We start from the raw sequence: 18800 nt of genomic DNA on the forward strand, positions 1-18800 counted from the left end.
GGGAAACATTCATCTTCCAGGACTTTTTACATACAATATTATTAAGATCATGCTTTACTTTAAAAGATAAAAGCCTGTGATCTGAAAACACATTGGTTAAAACTTCACAATTAAAAGGCAGTAAATTTTCAGAACAAAAGATAAAATCAATCCTGGAGCTACAGGTGACGTTGCTCCAGGTAACGCCGGCTTCCTCTGGACTGCTCCTGTTACATTCTTTGTATATGTCTTTTAATTTAAAATCAGTCACGATATCCTTGAGCAGTCCAGAGGTCTTGTCATAGTTCCTACTCGTACTGTTGGTAAGCCGGCGTTCTCCTCTCAGGATACAATTAAAATCACCTGCGAGGATAAAAGGCTCAGATGTGTTGATAAAAAGCGGTAAAATCTCCAGCATCCTCGCTCTTTCGTTCTTTTCTGGTGATCCGTAAAAATTTAAAAACTGCCACTTTACACCATCAATAAAAGCTTTAACCATTAAAATACGTCCTGGTAAGATTTCTTGAATAAAATCAATTAAAACGTTTCCCTTAAAAAGAATGGCGACCCCTGCTGATCTGGACTCGTTGGATCCAGACCAGACGGATGGACCATACTTCCAATCCTTTTTGTAATTTTCATATCTCATTGTATGGGGAATGCCGCACTCCTGCAGGAAAAATACAGAGGCTGCCAGGCAAGATAAAAAATTGAAGAGAGCAACCCTTCTCACTTTTGACTTGGCGCCCCTCACGTTGAGGGAGATTCCCATGAGCTCAGACATCGTGGAGAGTAAAAGCAAAATTCTGATTTTAAAATAATAAATAATAGGCGTACTTAAAATCAGATTTCTCCTCCACCAGCAATACCCGAAACCTCACTTGAACTCATGGCCCCGCCCTCATCCGACTCAACTGAAAAGAGGGACGAGGCAGGAGAAGAACTACTGTCGCTGAGAGCTGAGCCAGCAACACTCACCTCGTACACGGGGAGCCCAGACTCGCACAGCCTCACCTGGGTCTCTCTCGGTTGACCGACTGGGTCCACGTCTGGTGGGTCCCCCAAGGGCCCCGCCTCTCCCCCCTGGGCCCGTGAAGGCCGGTCTAGAGGGGGAGGTTGTGCGCATGGCGGGGTGTCCGATAATACGGAGGGAGCAGTGCCCGTCCTCCTCACCAGTCCAGGCGAGGAGGGGGTCCCAGGAGGAGCCACATCTTTCCGCACGGACGTATCCATCTGCTCCTCCCCTGTCTCCCTCCTACTGGCACGCTCTTGCTTCCCCTTTTTACGGGGACCCACCTGTACCCAGTTTTCTCCTTCCGAGTCGGTCTCTAGAGACCCAGGATTAGGAGCAGGCCCGGCACCGCCTGAGCAACCAGCCGTCTGGGATGCCACAGGTTCATCGATGGCCTGCTCCTTTTCTGCCTTCCTCTTGGCCTGCCGTTTTTCCTTGGCGCTGGGCTCATTTTTATCCCCTGAGGTCGCTGGCTGAGAGGCACCTGTTTTGGCTTCGGCTAGCCGTACTCTTGAAGCCCAGGTACCTCTCTGCTCTTTCGCCGCAACAGCTTGTTCTCCTCCTTGAGGACGGGACTGCTCTGCTGGTGGAGCACGTGGGGGCACCTCGGGTTGCTCATCTTCTTCGCCTCGGTACCTATGTGGACAAGCATAATAAAGATGACCAGTTTTTTGACAAAAATTGCATTTTTTCTCTTCTGTACATTCTCTCATTGTGTGTTGTTTACTTCCACAGTTCCTGCAGGTGACATCGCAGTTAAAACTGGTATGTCCATAGGTACCGCAGGCCCTGCAGAAGTTTGGCATTCCTGAGAAATAGAGGTCGCCATTCACATTCCCAAGTTTAAAACGAGCAGGTGGTAGCTTCGTTTCTTGGGTGGAGGGGTCCTTTATTAGCGTAACAATAAATTTCCATTTGACGGTCCACACACCGCACTCGTTCATAACTCTCCCCAGCAGCTTAACGTTCTTAAAGTATGCAGCAAGAAACGCAGCCACTTCCTGATCTTTCACGTATGGGGAATACATTTTAATCACTACGAGTTTGGTTACTTCAAAAGCGTGTTCAATTACCTGGACTCCCAAGGCCATGAGTTCACCTTGTTGCCTCTCAGCTTTTCCCATGGCATCACGGAGGATTCCTTCTCCCATAAAGGTCACATCGTACACTCCACGCCTTGGGTAGTCCTGGATCGCCAAAATCTCGTTCTTGTGGACCGCCAACCGCTTTTCCAAAATATCGTGGACAAGGAACTTGAGACCACGAGGACCGCCTCCACCCTCTGCCAAGATAAATCTTGCAGTATTCTTCAACCGGGCGTATACCGGCACCGCATCAGGTCCGCCTGCCATTTGCGTGGCCAGGTCGGTACCGCACAGCTTGCGCTGCGCCCTTTGGCTTTAAGGAGACACACCAAAGGGCTGGGGGGGGGATCGCAACTCGTTGCTCAGGACTAAGCCTCTCTCCCAAATAGCAGCACGGGGGTGAAGTCCAGGCGAACCTGGACGATCCCCCGAGGCCGAGAGAGAGGGTACCTGAGCACCTTCTGACCAAAAACCTCCTGTATAAATACACTTGGTCTTAGCCAAAAGGCCGAGAAGCGATAACCCGAACGGGCCGCGCGTTGCCCGAGCCTGCCCGATACTGCTGTTCAGCCCTTGCAGCGATTCAGCCTACTTCTAGGCAATTCCATGGGGCCCTGCAGGCTCACACACTCACAGCTACACGGGAGGTGAATAAAGGCCGGAGAGGAAGCCAGACAGGATTTGCTTCTTTTGCTTGCACCACAATGCAGTGCTGAAAGAGGAGGAATCTACATAAAAACGCCTTCCTGGCAACGCCCAAATGCCCTGCTGCCATGCAGATAAACACTGGCAGCGGCAGCAAGTGCATGCCCACAGCCACCCCTTGTTCCTTCACACCTTGTATCAGCTGTAATCCAGTCCAGTCCAGTGCTGCCTGCTGAGCAGCACTGACCAACACTGCCTGGGCCCAGGCTTTTATCTCTGAGGCCCCATTATGATGTCAGAAAGCTGGCTCTGGCTCCTCAGGGCTCCACTATGACACGTGCAAAGTTCCGTCTGAACTTTATATAAGACGGTGCGGCTCAGTCAGTCACTCAGTGTTGCCTGAGAGGGCAACACTGCAACAGCCGGCCGCCAGGCTGTCTTTTTTTGCACAGCTAGTTGCCTCCAGGAGGCCACAAGAGGGAGACAAGGGACTGCAAAATGGAAAATAAGCATCCACCAACTTTACAGACAACTTCTCCTTGCTCCTACAACCTCCATCCTTGCACAGTTTGTTATTCTTCTAGGTAACATAGTAACAAATCCAAATTGCTGCTCTCTTTGTAGGCAAGCAAGGCTTTGTTGCAACTGCAATTCTTACTCCTTCTTGAAATGTAGGGACGACAGTACATTCCATCACATCCATCTAGTGTACACAGGTAGGTCCATTGTGGCGGGCGGGCGGCTTTAATGGCTGTTTGCTGTTCCCCTACTCCACTCCACTATTTGACTGTGGTGCTGCATCAATCAGTGGCTGGCTCAGGTGCAGCTCTTTAACTTACCTAAAAGGGAGGGCGGAGAGAAGACAAGGAAGGTGAATGAGCTGTTCCAATGTGAAATGCCGGAAACACAGACACACAGACGACACAAAACAAGAGGTGGCAATGTATTCATTAATTGCATTTAATCAATTAGCTCATTATCACTCATGCATTGTCCAACAGGTGTTGAAATAATGGGATTAAAAGGGGAGATCCCTTCAGAAAGACAGAAACAATGGCAAACACAAAAAACACTTTTGGAATCTGATTTTAGTCAACACATAAGGAAAGGGTGCACCGGTCCTGGAAATACTGCAATACCAGGTCAATGCGTGGAGTGGACAGAGCAAGCTCTATTTCCATCTCCCTGTTCTAAAAATCCATTTAATATATGGTCCCCAGATAGGGGACGTATCAGATATTAAACTGATAAGAACAGATAAGGTTTCAACAAAGTTTTTTATTGGCAAAAATAATATATTTTACAGACTTTTTTTTAAAATTGAAACCACAAGATAAAATCAACAGCATAATACATGAATATTCATACATTTAAATGAATACAAAAGTAATAATAATAAGACCAGTAATACAGATGTTATAATAAAAGCACAGAACAATAGCAGGATAAAATTTATACAGGGCATAAAAGACATAAAAGAATAAAACCATTTTTATTTACAATGTTATGGTATTCCACATTTGCAAACACCACATGGATGTTGCTTCTTTTACCCCTAGCTGCTTTTTGTCCCTAAGATAATAAATATACATTTCACTTAGGGCATATTTCACACAATTTTTAACGTCAATAAAATCATGTTTAAATAGCAGAATGTTCCTAACCTTCCAGATGGCATTCTTAAAACAGTTTAAAATGGTCCAACAGACCATTTGCTGTTTAAAACTTGGGCAGTTAAAAAGACCATAAAACACGTATTCAAATTTAAGATCTTTAAGACCGCAGGCCCATTTCAGCAATGGGCCTACCTTCCTCCAAACCTCCTGTGCATATGGGCAGTTCCAAAACAGGTGCATTACCGTCTCGTCGTCACCACACCTGTCTCTCGGGCACTTGGCTCTCGCCACCAGTCCTCGCCTATGCTGGAATTCACGAGTAGGGAGGCACTGGTGAACGATTGCCCAGGCAAGGTCCTTGTGCACATTTGCCATAAATTTTCCGCCACACCACCTTGGACCTTGCCTGTGAGAAATTTGAAACTGCCAGTGTATCCTCCTGCCGCCTACAGGAGAGTGACACTTTTTTCTGGTCCCCCAATATGTCAGGCTCCAATTCTTGGAGACCTAGGAGCCTGACAGTTTTTTCGAGCACCGCATATTGTTTTGGGGGACACAGAAGCACAGGAGAATTCAAAGGGACACGAAACCATCGTTTAAAAATCATGCCCGTAGCGTACTTTAAAAAGTAGCTAAAAATACCATCAGAATTATACATTTTAAAACAGAAGCAAAAGTATTTAATGTAAAAGAAGTTAAAAAGGTTAGGAACATCTCTCCCGCCATTGTCCTTACATCTGTACATAAAATCACGTTTTAGTTTTTCCATTTTGGAACCCCATAAAAACATAAAACAGATCCTGGTCACTTTTTTAATATATAAAATTGTTGGAGGGAAAACCATAGCTACATAAAGCATTATGGGTAATAAAACAGATTTAATTATTAAAACTTTTCCCTCCATGGTGAGATTTCTCAAATTCCACATTAAAACCTTTTTTTCCATTTTGGCAATTACTGAATCCCAATTGGGTCTCCCATCGTTTTCTTGATTAAAAACAATTCCTAAAATTTTTATCTGATCCTGCTGCATGTTAACTCCTGGTGTCACAGAGGAATCCCATACACCAGTATAAAAACAGTCACACTTATCAACGTTTAATTTAAAACCAGAGGCTTCACAAAAAAAGCCGGTGTTCCTCAATGCCCGTCTCATAGAAGCGGCGTCTGGGCATAGGACGGTGGCGTCATCCATATAGCCTAGGATTTTTACCTGGTTCCCCCTTCCTCCAGGTATGGGCACGCCTCTGATGACTTTATCATCTCTTATTAGGGTGAACAGAGGTTCTATGGCACAAATAAAAAGGAGCGGAGACAACGGGCACCCCTGTTTCACCCCTGATAAAAGAGGAACACCTTTAGTTAAAAATCCGTTGATAGAAATTTGGCTAAAACAGGATCGATATAAAAGCTTAATACGTGTTAAAATAATTTCAGGAACAGCCATCTTTTTAAGAACCATAAAAAGATATTCATGGGAGACCCGGTCAAAAGCCTTCTCGAAATCTAAGGATAAAATAGCAAGGCTTTGACCCCTTTCTTTAAAATACCAAATGATGTCACGTAAAATATTCAGGGACTCAGTAATTGACCTCCCAGGTACCCCACATACCTGGTTTGGATGGATTAATTTATGAATAAAAGGTTTAAAACGGATTGTTATTAGTTTAGCTAAAATTTTACAATCAACGTTTAAAAGAGTAATAGGACGCCAGTTTTTTAACTGGTCCCTCTCACCTTTTTTAAAAATTAAGGACACAATCCCCCTCCTCCAGGAAGGGGGCAGCTCTTCAGTAATAAAAACTTCCTTATACAATAAAAACATGTCATTCTTTAAAATTTCCCAAAAAGCATGATAAAATTCGATGGGCAGACCATCTTCCCCAGGAGCTTTCCCATTAGAAAAACTTTTAAAAGCAAATAAAAGTTCCTCCAAGGTAATATTACGGGATAAAACTTCCTGGTCTAAAATATCTAGCTTGGCATCAAGGGAATTAAGAACATGTTCTAAAAAGGAAGGATCAATATTTTTCTTGTTAAAAAGAGATTGGTAGAAATTAAAAGCAGAATTTAAAATGCCGACCATAGTGGTTTCTCCTTCAAGGTTTAAAATGACATCTCGTTTATCCATTACCTTTTTGAAGAAGAACCGGGAACACTTCTCGCCATCCTCGAGGTGCTTTACATGTGAATTAAAAATTATTTGTTTCCCTTTCTCTTCTATGGCATGTTTTATTTCAGCTTTAAGATTTAAGATATCATCATCAACATCCATACCAATCTCCTTCAATTTAAAAAGTACATGTAAACGTTTATTGAGAACATAAAACCATTGTTTTTTCTCTTTTGCTTTCTTCTTACCTGCTCGAATAAAAAAAGCTCTGATTTTGGGTTTAATGCCCTCCCACCAGTGTAGCATAGGCTGACTGGGCGCTCTATGGGACTGCCAACACTGGTAGGTCCGCACAAACTCCTCTTTAATGATGGGGTCCTCCAGGAGTGTGGTGTTTAGTCTCCAGGGACCCCTACAAGCTTTTTGCTCTCCCTCTAGCTCCAGGTGCACTGAAAGGAGCTTGTGATCAGATAAAATATTTGTTAAAAGCAAACATTTTTTGGGAATAAAACTATTAGAAGTGAAAATAAAATCAATTCTGGAGCTCACTCTTCCATTGGACCAGGTGGGGCCTGGGTCCGCAGGCAAGAGTTCCCTCCAGCAATCTTTCAATTTAAAATCACCAATAAAATTCTTGAGCAGGTAAGAAGTACGGTCAATTTTTCGATTAAAATCCCCACCCTGCCGGTGTTCTCCATCTCGCACACAGTTAAAATCACCACCCACCAGCAGGGGGGTAGACCCAACACAAAACAATGGTAAAATCTCTAATAGTTCTGCCCTCTCCTGTTTGGTAGGAGGGGCATAAACGTTTAAAACACAAATTAAAATTCCATTAAAAAGCAAATGTATTAAAATAGCTCTGCCGGGCATGATTTCAGTCACTGTTTGGATGGAGATAAAACGACCTCGGCAGAGCAATCCAACCCCCGCAGAGCGACAGTCATTTCCACCAGACCAGACTGAGGGGCCTAGTTTCCAGTCCATCTTTAAATCTTGATATTCCAAGTCATTAGGGATTCCACATTCTTGAAGCAGGCAAAGGTCAAAGTCCACAGTCTCTAAAAATGAAAATAAAGCAGTCCTGCGGACAGGGCTCTTTAGGGACCTCACATTTAGTGAGGCGACTTTGATAGGAACCAACATAGTCTTAGTTGAGGTCAGGGTCCGAACCAGAAGAGTCGTACTCGGAGATCAGCTGCGAGTCTGGACCCCCTTTTTGAGGGGTCAATAAATCTTGGATGTTGGTAGGGTCAGAGCCAGATACGTGGGCGGCTCCAACCCCCACACTGCTCTCATCCGAACTCCGATAGGCAGCTTTCCTCCGAACTCCGGACTCCTCTTCCTCTCGCTGTCTCTTTGCAGAATGGCTCCTATCCATCTCCTCGAAGTCGCTCTCACCCATCTCTGGCCCCTGGCTGAAGATATCGCTGATGTCCTTCCTAGGCAGCTGCACAGGGGCCTGTGTGGTCCCATCACTCTTGGCAACCTTTGCCTGCTTACGGGGAGCCTTCATCGCAAGCCCCTCCACAACCGCAGTGGAGGAACTTTGCTCCGACCCCCCCGTTGACCGGAAATGGTCAAAACGAGGCTCCAATCCAGCATATTTTAGGGTTTTCTTAATGGAGCCCTCGTCTGACACAGAGTGTCTCCGCTCCATGCCCACACTCTTGGGACAGGCGTCAGGTCCTACTGCAGAACCTACGGAGCCACGACGCCTGTCGCTAACCACTGCCTCAACAGGGTCCACTGCAGGCGGAGCAGAGGACCTGTTTGCAGAGGTGCCGGTCAACTTATGTCCAGCAGAGTCAGAATTCCTCCTGCTCTGCCTGGACCCGGTGGAATCCCTATGGCCGTCCCTCGAGGCTGACATCGGTGGGCCCCCCGATGGAGCTGTGAAGGACTTTGGCCTGGACCCCTCAGTCGTCAATGCTCGTTTTGGGGCATTACCAGCAGCGTCTGCACATGTTGCAAACTGCCGCTCTGGCCCTGGTCTGGGTGGCCCAGATTTCGCTCTGCGGGGGCAGTCTTTAAAAGCATGCCCAGTCATGCCGCACAGATTGCACAACACCTCGGAACTGCATTTTGCCGCCACGTGTCCAACCTGGCCACACCTATTACACTGCACCACATGGGGCCGGTCACAATGTTCTCTGGTGTGGCCATATCTCAAGCAGTTCCGGCAGGCTATTGGCATCTGGGGGTAAAATAAGAATCCTCGATTCTTCCCAATGGCAAAGTTCTGGGGTGGGTGATGTAAGCCTCCAATGCCATTGGGATCCTGGCGGAACTTCACCCAATATTTCCTTTTGCCATTCCAGAAGCTCTGGGTGTTCAAGATTTTGTGTGAGAAGCGGACCTCCCTGCAGTAACGACTGAGGAAGGTTTCAATGTCACACTCTGAGACAAATGGACTGAACATGCACATCACGAGCGGGACTTCTTCCTCCCCGTAGAGGAATAAAAAGTTCAGTCCATTTAGCCGCTCCTCACTCTGGTCCGCATCAGATAGTCTCTTGTGCATATTCTCGCAGCATGCCGCGGCCGTAAAGGAGATGGTGTACCGACCGCGGCTTTCCTGGTCATTGAGACACAGGATGTCCGCCCGCTTGAGCCCCAGGAAGTCCAGCAGAATCACCTCCACAATGAAGCGAAGGTTCTTCCGCTGACGATGGCCTTCTTCCACCTCAATGCGGACGGACTGGCGCAACCGGGTGTCCCCGGATGCGAAACCAAATGTGAATGGCATTTTCAGTGCCTGGGGGCTAAGCCTGTCCCTTATAGCAGCAAGGGCTCAGATTCCACAATTAAGTGGAACCCTCCCCCAAGGCCAAGGATTAGGGTACCCCAGACACCTACGAAGCCCGATAAACGCCCTCGGAACGCTCTTAGGAAAACGCCTCAAGGTCGGTTGACCTTTTGGGTAAGGCGCGATCGCAACTCGTTGTCCGGGGGCTAAGCCCACTCCCCAAATAGCAGCAAGGGGGTGAAGTCTCTCTGTGAAAAGAGACGATCCCCCAAGGCCAAGGAGCAGGGTACCCCGGACACCTCCCAACAAAACCAGATGCAGAAATACTACACCTGATCTTGCCAAAAGGCCGAGAAGCGATAACCCGAACGGGCCGCGCGTTGCCCGAGCCTGCCCGATACTGCTGTTCAGCCCTTGCAGCGATTCAGCCTACTTCTAGGCAATTTTATGGGGCCCTGCAGGCTCACACACTCACAGCTACACGGGAGGTGAATAAAGGCCGGAGAGGAAGCCAGACAGGATTTGCTTCTTTTGCTTGCACCACAATGCAGTGCTGAAAGAGGAGGAATCTACATAAAAACGCCTTCCTGGCAATGCCCAAATGCCCTGCTGCCATGCAGATAAACACTGGCAGCGGCAGCCAGTGCATGCCCACAGCCACCCCTTGTTCCTTCACACCTTGTATCAGCTGTAATCCAGTCCAGTCCAGTGCTGCCTGCTGAGCAGCACTGACCAACACTGCCTGGGCCCAGGCTTTTATCTCTGAGGCCCCATTATGATGTCAGAAAGCTGGCTCTGGCTCCTCAGGGCTCCACTATGACACGTGCAAAGTTCCGTCTGAACTTTATATAAGACGGTGCGGCTCAGTCACTCACTCAGTGTTGCCTGAGAGGGCAACACTGCAACAGCCGGCCGCCAGGCTGTCTTTTTTTGCACAGCTAGTTGCCTCCAGGAGGCCACAAGAGGGAGACAAGGGACTGCAAAATGGAAAATAAGCATCCACCAACTTTACAGACAACTTCTCCTTGCTCCTACAACCTCCATCCTTGCACAGTTTGTTATTCTTCTAGGTAACATAGTAACAAATCCAAATTGCTGCTCTCTTTGTAGGCAAGCAAGGCTTTGTTGCAACTGCAATTCTTACTCCTTCTTGAAATGTAGGGACGACAGTACATTCCATCACATCCATCTAGTGTACACAGGTAGGTCCATTGTGGCGGGCGGGCGGGCGGCTTTAATGGCTGTTTGCTGTTCCCCTACTCCACTCCACTATTTGACTGTGGTGCTGCATCAATCAGTGGCTGGCTCAGGTGCAGCTCTTTAACTTACCTAAAAGGGAGGGCGGAGAGAAGACAAGGAAGGTGAATGAGCTGTTCCAATGTGAAATGCCGGAAACACAGACACACAGACGACACAAAACAAGAGGTGGCAATGTATTCATTAATTGCATTTAATCAATTAGCTCATTATCACTCATGCATTGTCCAACAGGTGTTGAAATAATGGGATTAAAAGGGGAGATCCCTTCAGAAAGACAGAAACAATGGCAAACACAAAAAACACTTTTGGAATCTGATTTTAGTCAACACATAAGGAAAGGGTGCACCGGTCCTGGAAATACTGCAATACCAGGTCAATGCGTGGAGTGGACAGAGCAAGCTCTATTTCCATCTCCCTGTTCTTAAAATCCATTTAATATATGGTCCCCAGATAGGGGACGTATCAGATATTAAACTGATAAGAACAGATTTTTTTTTTTTTTTTTTTTTTTTAAAACCATTTCAGTTAGTTATAAGCAACTTATAATGTTTCTCAAAACTTGAAAATCAAAACCACGTTGCTTCAAACTTAGCATCATTCTGGTTTGTTCTTTATTCATAATCAATTCACATAAACAATCACAAAAAAAAACAGAACAATATTACCTACATCGTATCAGGAATTTCCATTTTTTGAACTTCCATATCCCCTCTGAATCTAAGCCACCACCATGCTGTCTATCCCACAAATACATGACGTAAAGTCTAGACAAAATCATCCTAATACACTCATTTTCAGGCACTAATTTCCTTTTAAACACTAACAAGTTTCTCACATCCCACAAACTTTCCATCACACATGCCATAATTAACCACATAATTCTATCTTTCATACGACTACTTGCACCCATTCCAAACATCGCTACTTTCCAATTAACGAATTTTACCCCCGCCAGTTCTTTACACAAACCACCCACCCCTTTCCATACTTCATACGAATAGTCACAATCCCACAACATATGTCTCACACTCTCACTTGCTCCACATCCATCCCTCGGGCAAACCTCAGACCTAATAAGATCCCTTCTTTTCTGCACTTGCCTAACAGGTAGGATATTATGCAGCGACATCCATACAATATCACGCTGTCTGTTTGACATACCACTCACCTTCAATTTACTCCATACACTCTGCACTTCATTAGACCTCAAACCTGCAATTTCACATGGAATTTCCTTCGCACGTATTCTCTTCATCACCGCATTCTTATTTTTAAACTCACTCATTGGCACAGCAAGCAAGTCATTTTTCCTCACAAAAACCTCAATCCTCATATACCACACTGGACACTTGAAAGCCACAGGCACACTTGCATCTCTCTGTACCCAATTCAGACCATACAACATCCAACCAGCCAAGTATCTAATCATGAAACCAGTCTTGTTATTCCTCTGCACTAACACAGACACCACTTTGATATAATTCAAACCCAAAAATAGCTCAACATTTGGGAAATCTAAACCACCATTCACACACATCTTATACACATACTCTCTCTTCAATTTTTCCATTCTACTCCCCCAAAAAAGGTAAAAATCATCTTTTCCGTCTTCTTAATTTTATGGGTAGCAAAAGGGAAAACAACTGCACAAAAAAGTAAAATTGGTAATATAACAGCTTTAACTATCAGAATTTTTCCCGTCAGTGTCAAACTTCTCAGGCTCCAAAAGTTCAGCTTTCGTTCTATTCTCATACCACATTCATCCCAACTTTCAGTCCCTCTCAGATCCTCATTAAATTGCACACCCAATATTTTAATAGCACCCATCTCACAATTAACCCCATCCATTCTCACACACCTGTCACCAAAACACTTAAAGCTACATTTACCCCAATTCACTTTAAACGCAGACGCACTACAAAACAAACTCAACAACAATCTCGCTCTATTTATCTCCGCCTCTCTTTCACTAACAATCACCACATCGTCCATATAACCCAACACTTTCACAAATTTCCCATTACTCCCAGGGATTAATAACCCCCTCTTAAATTTTTCCCTTCTAACCATACACAACAATACTTCAATCGCACTAATGAACAGGACAGGGGACATAGGGCAACCCTGCCTGACACCTGACCTTATCCCCACTTTTCCACTCAGAAACCCATTTACGAGAAACTCACTTGTTACGTTCCTATACAAACCTTTCACTGCATACACAAACTTTCTTGGAAAACCCATTTTACACAGCACACTAAACATAAACTCATGCGACACCCTATCAAATGCCTTTTCAAAATCCACAGATAGGACCATACATTTCTGCTTTCTATCCATACAGTCCCCAATCATATCCCTTAGTAACAACAAATTATCAGTCATACTTCTACCAGGCACTGCACACACTTGATCTTCATTCACCACTTCACCAACAACCTCACGCATCCTATTGGCCAATACTTTACTAAAACACTTATAATCAGAAGCCAACAAAGTAATTGGCCTCCAGTTTGCCAAATTTTTCTTCTCACCTTTTTTATATATCAGCACAACCACACCTTCTTTCATAGATTCGCTCAGCACACCATGCTTCCACATATACTGACATACCTCAAGCAAATCCCCACCCATTATATCCCACATCCTCACATATAATTCAATTGGGATCCCATCCTTCCCAGGTGTTTTATTTTTATTTGCACTCATCACCACATTTCTCACTTCATCCATGGTAATATCACCACACAAAGACTCACGATCTTCCTCTCCAAGTTTATTTTCCAACCCATTCAAAACCTCATTCATCAAATCCTTATCATACCACTTCTCTCCATACAACTGGGTATAAAAACCTTCAACTTCACTCATCACATCCTTTCCAGAAACACACTCACCCCTATCATTCAATAATTCATCCATATCATCCTTTTTACCACATATTTTTTTGAAAAAGAATCGTGTGCATTTTTCGTCTTTGTCTAAGTTTTCCACTTTTGATGTATATATAATTTTTTTCCCTTTTTCCTCTAGTAAACGTCTACTTTCACTCCTTGCGTCCCTCATCAAATCACTCACATCCACCCCTAGCTCGCTAAGTTTTCTTAACCATTCTATTCTAACATTCAACTCATTATATTGGTTTCTTAGCATAGCTGCTTTTTTATAGCCCCATTTTTTAAAAAATTTTTTACATTCATTCTTCATCCTGTCCCACCACTCCAACACATTCCCAAAAAATTCCTGCCGCAATTTCCATCCTTTATAAGCATATATAAAAGCCTTCACAATTCTTTCATCCTCTAACAAACTTACATTTAGCTTCCATACGCCTGCACCACGCACTAAACGAGCATCCCCTTCAAAGGTTGCACACATACACACATGGTCAGAAAAGGTCACATCACGCTGCTGCAAACTTATACACCCCACATTTTTTGAGAAGAGCACCCGATCTATCCTTGATGTTACCCCTCCTCTATCAGATCTATAAGTGTCGGGTGGTGGCTTTCCCAAATGAACCTCAGCAGCATCTATAAAAGAAAAATCTTTGATTATTTGGTACAACTTTTTACCAGATACATCCATTTTTCCCCCCTCCGTCACACAGTTAAAGTCCCCAACCCAAATCGTGGGAATTCTCCCTGGCAAAAAAAAAGAAAATTTCTCTAGGAGCTCTAACCTTTCTTCTTTTTTTGTTGCTCCATATATATTAATTACCCGTACCCTCCATCCTCTGACATTAATCTCTGCCAAAATACACCTCCCCACCTCCACCACAGTATAGCTCTCTAACTTTAAATTCCTATTCCCTAGCAAAATTCCTACACCATCATTTTTATTCATAGAGGAACCAGACCATATACATTGGCCATGTGGCCACTCCTGCTCAGGCACAGGTTCTGCTATTCCACATTCCTGCAAAGCATAAATATCAGCTCCTATATTTTTTAAAAAATCAAGGACTGCAGCCCTCCTGGGCTTAGATTTAATTTGTCGCACATTTAAGGATACGACATTACATAGAGTTTTGGTGGCCATACTTTGATTTTAGCAACCAAATATCCACAAACTGTCCATTTATATCTCAGCCTTTGCCTTCTGGAGGCGGGCAATTTAAGGTGAAGAGATGAGTCCCTTGACCTTCTTCCAGAAAAGGCTGATCCAAAGATATCATGGATGAAGGATATTCAGCATCTCTTCCAGGGGTAACCGGAGGTGACGCAGTCAACCTGGCCCTCTTGGCTCCCATGTCCAGAATCTCATCAGCAGGTCTGGTAACTGTAGTGAAGTCCCCTTGCTCTCCAAATTCCTCTGGGAACACCTCATCCAGACACCAAGAGACATCGGGATTCACAGGCACATCATCCTCAATTTCACCCTCACCCTGCAGCCCAGTCTGGACATCAGTTGGGTGAGGGAGATCTTCCTCGACAGGGGCTGCCTCCATACCTGCCCCTTCCTCCACTTGTACTTCTGCTAAAGTTGCAACTCCAGAGGCATGATGGACAATAGTTGCCTCATTTGCATATCCCATCAGCCCCGCCATCCCAGGCATCTCAGACACTCTGATTCTGGCTGCATCTGCATATGATTTTTTTCGCAGAGGGCAGTCTTTGAAGGCGTGACCTTCCACCTCACACAGGTTACAGACAATGCGATTAACACATTCCTTTGCTGCATGCCCCTCCTGATTGCACTTGGAGCACCTGCCCGTTTTCTGACACCCTTCTTTTGTATGGCCAAAAACCTTGCAGTTTCTACAAAATGGTGGACACCTGGGAAAGAACAAATATCCCCTATCTCTTCCAATGGAGAAATTTGAAGGAGGGAAATGAAAACCTCCTGGTTCCTCAATGCTTTGGCGAAAACGGACACGAAATTTGTATTTCCCGGTCCATAGCAGTTCAGAATTCAAGATTTTGTTTTCATACTTGACATATGCACAATGCCTGGACAAAAAGGCCACAATATCCTGCAGTGGTACATGTGCATTATACAAAAAAACCACCAAGAAGACTTCTCCTTCATCATAGAGTAAAACAAAAGAGAGTCCAGCAAGCTCAGGGTTATTAACATTTTCCATCAAGTTGAAATGCAGATTATGGCAAGCAGGTAAATCCGTCAAGATCAAAGTATAATGACCAACCTTGTGCTCCTGCAGACAGAGAATCTTCGTCCGTTCCACCTTCAAAATTCCGAAAATGACATTGCGTACCAAATATCGCATATCCAGGGTTTTCTCCAATCCAGCATCCACTTCAATACGAACTCCATATTTGACCCGGGTTTCCCCGGCCTTAGCATGGCGCACAATTACGCCCATTGTCGATCGCCTTCCTGCCACTGGCTGTCTCCCTATAGCAACAAGCAGCTTAAGCCCCAAAGGGCGATGCTGCAGGGCCGAGAGTTCAGCACTGGACGCCTCTGGTTAGCCACTTGAGCTTAGCCAAAAGGCCGAGAAGCGATAACCCGAACGGGCCGCGCGTTGCCCGAGCCTGCCCGATACTGCTGTTCAGCCCTTGCAGCGATTCAGCCTACTTCTAGGCAATTCCATGGGGCCCTGCAGGCTCACACACTCACAGCTACACGGGAGGTGAATAGAGGCCGGAGAGGAAGCCAGACAGGATTTGCTTCTTTTGCTTGCACCACAATGCAGTGCTGAAAGAGGAGGAATCTACATAAAAACGCCTTCCTGGCAACGCCCAAATGCCCTGCTGCCATGCAGATAAACACTGGCAGCGGCAGCAAGTGCATGCCCACAGCCACCCCTTGTTCCTTCACACCTTGTATCAGCTGTAATCCAGTCCAGTCCAGTGCTGCCTGCTGAGCAGCACTGACCAACACTGCCTGGGCCCAGGCTTTTATCTCTGAGGCCCCATTATGATGTCAGAAAGCTGGCTCTGGCTCCTCAGGGCTCCACTATAACACGTGCAAAGTTCCGTCTGAACTTTATATAAGACGGTGCGGCTCAGTCAGTCACTCAGTGTTGCCTGAGAGGGCAACACTGCAACAGCCGGCCGCCAGGCTGTCTTTTTTTGCACAGCTAGTTGCCTCCAGGAGGCCACAAGAGGGAGACAAGGGACTGCAAAATGGAAAATAAGCATCCACCAACTTTACAGACAACTTCTCCTTGCTCCTACAACCTCCATCCTTGCACAGTTTGTTATTCTTCTAGGTAACATAGTAACAAATCCAAATTGCTGCTCTCTTTGTAGGCAAGCAAGGCTTTGTTGCAACTGCAATTCTTACTCCTTCTTGAAATGTAGGGACGACAGTACATTCCATCACATCCATCTAGTGTACACAGGTAGGTCCATTGTGGCGGGCGGGCGGGCGGGCGGGCGGCTTTAATGGCTGTTTGCTGTTCCCCTACTCCACTTCACTATTTGACTGTGGTGCTGCATCAATCAGTGGCTGGCTCAGGTGCAGCTCTTTAACTTACCTAAAAGGGAGGGCGGAGAGAAGACAAGGAAGGTGAATGAGCTGTTCCAATGTGAAATGCCGGAAACACAGACAAACAGACGACACAAAACAAGAGGTGGCAATGTATTCATTAATTGCATTTAATCAATTAGCTCATTATCACTCATGCATTGTCCAACAGGTGTTGAAATAATGGGATTAAAAGGGGAGATCCCTTCAGAAAGACAGAAACAATGGCAAACACAAAAAACACTTTTGGAATCTGATTTTAGTCAACACATAAGGAAAGGGTGCACCGGTCCTGGAAATACTGCAATACCAGGTCAATGCGTGGAGTGGACAGAGCAAGCTCTATTTCCATCTCCCTGTTCTAAAAATCCATTTAATATATGGTCCCCAGATAGGGGACGTATCAGATATTAAACTGATAAGAACAGATAAGGTTTCAACAAAGTTTTTTATTGGCAAAAATAATATATTTTACAGACTTTTTTTTTTAAATTGAAACCACAAGATAAAATCAATAGCATAATACATGAATATTCATACATTTAAATGAATACAAAAGCAATAATAATAAGACCAGTAATACAGATGTTATAATAAAAGTACAGAACAATAGCAGGATAAAATTTATACAGGGCATAAAAGACATAAAAGAATAAAACCATTTTTATTTACAATGTTATGGTATTCCACATTTGCAAACACCACATGGATGTTGCTTCTTTTACCCCTAGCTGCTTTTTGTCCCTAAGATAATAAATATACATTTCACTTAGGGCATATTTCACACAATTTTTAACGTCAATAAAATCGTGTTTAAAAAGCAGAATGTTCCTAACCTTCCAGATGGCATTCTTAAAACAGTTTAAAATGATCCAACAGACCATTTGCTGTTTAAAACTTGGGCAGTTAAAAAGACCATAAAACACGTATTCAAATTTAAGATCTTTAAGACCGCAGGCCCATTTCAGCAATGGGCCTACCTTCCTCCAAACCTCCTGTGCATATGGGCAGTTCCAAAACAGGTGCATTACCGTCTCGTCGTCACCACACCTGTCTCTCGGGCACTTGGCTCTCGCCACCAGTCCTCGCCTATGCTGGAATTCACGGGTAGGGAGGCACTGGTGAACGATTGCCCAGGCAAGGTCCTTGTGCACATTTGCCATAAATTTCCCGAAAACGTTTCGCCACACCACCTTGGACCTTGCCTGTGAGAAATTTGAAACTGCCAGTGTATCCTCCTGCCGCCTACAGGAGAGTGACACTTTTTTCTGGTCCCCCAATATGTCAGGCTCCAATTCTTGGAGACCTAGGAGCCTGACAGTTTTTTCGAGCACCGCATATTGTTTTGGGGGACACAGAAGCACAGGAGAATTCAAAGGGACACGAAACCATCGTTTAAAAATCATGCCCGTAGCGTACTTTAAAAAGTAGCTAAAAATACCATCAGAATTATACATTTTAAAACAAAAGCAAAAGTATTTAATGTAAAAGAAGTAAAAAAGGTTAGGAACATCTCTCCCGCCATTGTCCTTACATCTGTACATAAAATCACGTTTTAGTTTTTCCATTTTGGAACCCCATAAAAACATAAAACAGATCCTGGTCACTTTTTTAATATATAAAATTGTTGGAGGGAAAACCATAGCTACATAGAGCATTATGGGTAATAAAACAGATTTAATTATTAAAACTTTTCCCTCCATGGTGAGATTTCTCAAATTCCACATTAAAACCTTTTTTTCCATTTTGGCAATTACTGAATCCCAATTGGGTCTCCCATCGTTTTCTTGATTAAAAACAATTCCTAAAATTTTTATCTGATCCTGCTGCATGTTAACTCCTGGTGTCACAGAGGAATCCCATACACCAGTATAAAAACAGTCACACTTATCAACGTTTAATTTAA

The 18800-nt window shown here is 44.6% G+C and overlaps 3 non-coding genes across 3 annotated transcripts; all 3 read right to left on the reverse strand.

The window, feature by feature from the left end:
- Nucleotides 1–3826: 3826 nt before the first annotated feature.
- On the reverse strand, nucleotides 3827–4018 carry LOC142716094 (U2 spliceosomal RNA). Its single transcript, XR_012871385.1, has one exon. It is a non-coding gene; the product is annotated as a U2 spliceosomal RNA (small nuclear RNA).
- Nucleotides 4019–10794: 6776 nt separating this feature from the next.
- On the reverse strand, nucleotides 10795–10979 carry LOC142716112 (U2 spliceosomal RNA). Its single transcript, XR_012871393.1, has one exon. It is a non-coding gene; the product is annotated as a U2 spliceosomal RNA (small nuclear RNA).
- A 6191-nt stretch (nucleotides 10980–17170) lies between these two features.
- On the reverse strand, nucleotides 17171–17362 carry LOC142716095 (U2 spliceosomal RNA). Its single transcript, XR_012871386.1, has one exon. It is a non-coding gene; the product is annotated as a U2 spliceosomal RNA (small nuclear RNA).
- Between the last annotated feature and the right edge of the window lie 1438 nt (nucleotides 17363–18800).

Source organism: Rhinoderma darwinii, unplaced genomic scaffold, assembly GCF_050947455.1.
Source record: "Rhinoderma darwinii isolate aRhiDar2 unplaced genomic scaffold, aRhiDar2.hap1 Scaffold_447, whole genome shotgun sequence".
NCBI classification, from domain to species: domain Eukaryota; kingdom Metazoa; phylum Chordata; class Amphibia; order Anura; family Rhinodermatidae; genus Rhinoderma; species Rhinoderma darwinii.